The sequence below is a fragment of the Elephantulus edwardii genome, unplaced genomic scaffold, assembly GCF_000299155.1.
Source record: "Elephantulus edwardii isolate Elephantulus edwardi_28Jun2011 unplaced genomic scaffold, EleEdw1.0 scaffold00214, whole genome shotgun sequence".
NCBI classification, from domain to species: Eukaryota; Metazoa; Chordata; class Mammalia; order Macroscelidea; family Macroscelididae; genus Elephantulus; species Elephantulus edwardii.
The window spans coordinates 5,059,598-5,063,899 of record NW_006399964.1 but is presented as its reverse complement, the minus strand read 5'-3'; positions in this window follow the sequence as shown (position 1 = coordinate 5,063,899).

Sequence of the window (4,302 nt, the reverse complement as noted above, 5' to 3'; positions counted from 1 at the left end):
TCTGGTGGCCTACTGGGCAAGTAGTTTTTACTGCTGATGGAAAGGTAAGTGGTTCAAGTCCGTCAGGAGACAGATGAACAATCTCCTTCTGAACAATTGACATCCTCTGAAAACCTGCTGGAGGGTCAGCTGTAGGTCTCAACTTGATGGCAATGATTCGAGTTTGGACTTTGGAGACACTAGGGCTGTGGATCTCGACATAGGTACTCGGACATAGACTTGAGGTCACTCTCCTATGTATGAAAATAAGTCAACACGTATCCTCTTCCTGGGGATGTGACTTTTCAGGCTCAGTATCAACAGGGCCACAGGGGCACTGAGCAGAGACACCCACGGGCCCCTTCTCTCACAACAGCTTCAGGCTTCTCCTGGGACCTCGGCTACAGAACTGCATGGTTCCTTACTAGGCAACGGAGGGGCCCACGTGACCCCAGAGCATGGAGAGGCCTCTGCAGTGTGCATACCTTCCTCAAACACCCACCTAATTGAGGGGTTGAACCATGGTGCCCAACACTTTGCTGAGACACACGCCAAGTCCTTGGCCAAGGCTACGGCTGGGGTGCATGGAGAACCTCCACAAGGCCGTCAGAGACTGTCCAGAGGCTGCATAGATTGTGGGCCCCACCAGAAAGGGCAGCTCTCACTAAAGTGGCTCACTTTTACAAATGTTTATGGACCATCCCCACAGTAGCCTTAAGGTAGCCCTTGCTTCACTTTGTTGGACAACGTGAGGTAAAGGTGCTGAGGGGGGACGGCAGGGCTCAGGCTTGCATGACTTCTCCTGGACTGAGGCCAGGCAGGTGACATGCTCTCCTGAGAGGAGGACTACGGGCTTGGTGTTATCGAAACAGGGAGTCAAGGAGGTCTGGGTTGAGTTGGTGGATGGTGGATGCTCATGGCCTCAGAGTTTTCCGTCAGGGACTCTGTAATCGGACTTCCCAATGAGAGTGACATCTCTAACTTGATTCCAAACCAAGAGTCCCCCACATGCTTCTGCTCCACGCGGGAATGAGCTCTACATCCGGCTTGGGTTTGGTGCCACTAAACCCAATTCCAACTCACGATGATATCATATATGAAGAGAACTTTCTCATACTGCTTCAAAAAAGCCTTTAGGAAGAAGATCAAGGGACCGCTTGTGAGGCCTCTGAGTGGGTTCACAGTGCCAGTTGTTGAGTGTTTAACCTCTGGTGCCTTCCAGGGAGCGTTACCTACAAGGAGACTATGGAGGTCAAAGGGCCTTATGTGCAGACAGAGAGAGACCAGCGAGAGACCGGCTTAGTTCTGGGGTCTGCCTAACCCTTCGAGTCCTCAAACTGGCCGTCTCTGCCCCACTTCACCACATCCCTGCTGATCCTATTGCACGCGGTAGAGGTTTGCACTCTGAGAAATCCCAATCAGTGACCCCAGGGTCGAATCCCAAGGGTCCTTAGGCTACTGAGTGGATTCTATGCTCAGTGAGGTTCAGGCCACTCTGGTGTAGGGGCTCTCAGCACTGGTTGCAGCCCACAGGGACAGGTGGGCAAGAAAGGCAAGAACACAGGGAAGCAGCCCACCTTGGGGTCTCTTCAGTTGGAGAATCCAGCCAGGGAGAGAGCTGAGCTCAGGGCTGGGTGAGGAAGAGCAAAGGTGCAGCTGGGGCTAGGCGTAGATCTTAGGGTAAACAGTCTGCTAATCAGGGCCGACCCACTGCTTCGGAGCAGTCAATTAATCTCACCCAGGTTAGTGGTGTAATCAACATTTAGGGAGCACCTATCCATCAGCAGATGTCTCTGGGTGGAGGAAACAGAGACTGGGTCCCACCCTTACGGAAATCCCTGTGGGACAACTCCCAGGGCCTGATAACCGCCTTGCGTCCAGGGAATGCTAAGTGGATGTGGATTCTCGTCAGCTGCTCGGTGAGCAGTGCCACCAGTGGCCCTCAGCCGCTTCCCAGCCATGGCGCCCTGTGCACTGCAAAGGCAGACAGCTGTGGCCAAGGGGCTAGTCAGCTGATGGACAGGCCTGCCTTCTCGGTCTGCTCTAGCCAGGAAGCTCCCCGGGAGCCTGTTCAACTCAAGTCTCCCACTTTTTAGCAATTAACTACCCCTGCCCCACGGCCAGCCCACAGACCCATCCATCGTCCTGTGGTTCTGACTCAGAGCAGCCCTAGAGGACGAAGTACAACAGCCCTCGGGGAGGGGGGGGTGGTTCCCAGGCTCTGAATCTTTACAGAAGCAGATTGCTTCCTCTCCCACGGATTGCAACCTTCCATTTAGCAGCCCAATGCTTAATCCACCGGGCCACCAGGGCTCCTCAATTGCCAGAACAGACAGAAGACCCCAAGCTTAGACTGATTCAGGCCATGGTCTTCTCAATGGCTTACTGTGCATCTGAAAGCCAGACGGTGACCAAGGAAGACAGAAGAAAAATCGAATAAACAAAAATGCCTCGGAGAAAGTGCAAGTAGGACACTCCTTGGAGACTTCGTCTCCACATCCGTTATGCATGTTATTAGGAGAGGCCTGTGGCAACCAGATGGACTGACAGCGTGAATGCACCAGTGGGCTCAGGTCTGTTGAAGGGAGGATGGCGCAGGACAGGGGAGGGCTCAGGTCCGTTGTTCACAGGGCTGCTGCGCATCACATCACCTCAATGGCACCTGACAACAACTGCTCTGAGTCAGTTCTCGTTCATGGTAACCTTCCACTGGCCTCTGAGGGTATAATTTTTTTTTAAATAACTGCCATTGTGTAATTAGAGGGAAAGTCACAGGAACAAATTAGTTTTCCATTCAACCATTCATATACATTTTAAGATATGAACTAAGTCCCAAATTGTGGCAGCACTCTTCCTGCTTCCTCTCTGTGATTTCTGTCCATTCTTCTGTCCTCTCCTACCTTCTGAGCGTTATTCCTGAGCAAATATTGCCCATTTGATTTGCATGGTTCATCATTCTAAGGAGTGAGCGCATCTATTCATCGCTCCCTGTGCCAAGCAAAAGAGACTGAGGCTGTAAATCTTATCAAGAGCAAACAGCCTCATTTTTTTTCTCCCTGGAAATGAGTGACAGCCTTGACTAATTTGAACAAGTCTGACAACAGTGTCATTCATCTGGTGATGAGTCACACACAAGGAACAAACCAGTAACACAGGAATCGTACAGCTGAGTCCCAGGTCAGAGGTGCTAGCCCCTTCTCCCAACAGACAGCCTTCTAGAAGCACTGTCCCAGCTTTGAAGTGGTCCAGTGCTGGTATCCGCTGACAAGGCTGCCTGTGTGTCACCCATGGACAGAGTCTGGTACCATCCACCCGGAGCCAAGCCCGTTAGCTGCCTTCACATGCATAGCATGAAGACCATGCTAACAGACCCTGTATTGTTGTACTCTTTTTTTAAAATTTTTATTTTTAATTTATATACATTGTATTTCAACATTAGTATGTGGCTGGGAAAAGGATCCTTATAAGGAGTTTTGGTATGTGTGTAGGCAGCCAATGGCAGGCTGAAAGGACAAAGTATCCCCTCTCTCCAGGAGACATTGGTCATGCCAGATTGTATTCCAAGTTGATACTTTCCTGAGAAGGGCACTGATGGGCCCCCTGGAGAGAGAATCACCTTGGGTATATACATTGTATTTCACACATTCCTTCATTCCCGTATATTGTGTTATAAAATTAATCACCATTGATCTATGCCCATTATTACCCTGTCCTTTTCAGATCTCCCTGCTTCTTTTCTAATTCTTTCACACACACACCCTTACGCCCACCCTGTGACTTTGTGATTCCCCCTCCCCCACTCCCAGCCTCCTTGCACCTTCCACTTCCCACTTTAGACATTTATACACAACTTACTGGTTATCCTTCTATTTTTTAAAAAATGGTCTTGTGCAGTATTTGTCCTTATGTGACTGAGTTAATCCACTCAGCATAATGCTCTTTAGCCTCTCTCATGTTGCAAAGTATTTTTAGAAATCATTGCTCCTGAGTGCTGCATAGTATTCCATCATGAGAAACCATAATTTCTCAGACCATTAATTTGTTGATGGACATTTGGGCTGCTTCCATGTTCTTGCAATGGTGAATAATGCTGCTATGAACATTGGTGTAGAAATCTCCACTTGTGTCTCTGTTCTAATTTCCTTGGGGTATATTCCTCACAGTGAAGTGCTGGGTCGTGTGGAGTTTATATGTTTAGTTTTTTTAAGAAACACCAAACTGCCTTCCAGAATGGTTGTACCATGTTACAATCCCACCAACAGTGTGTGAGAGTTCCTTTCTCTATATATCCTCTCCAACATGTTTGTGGGATTCTTTAAATCA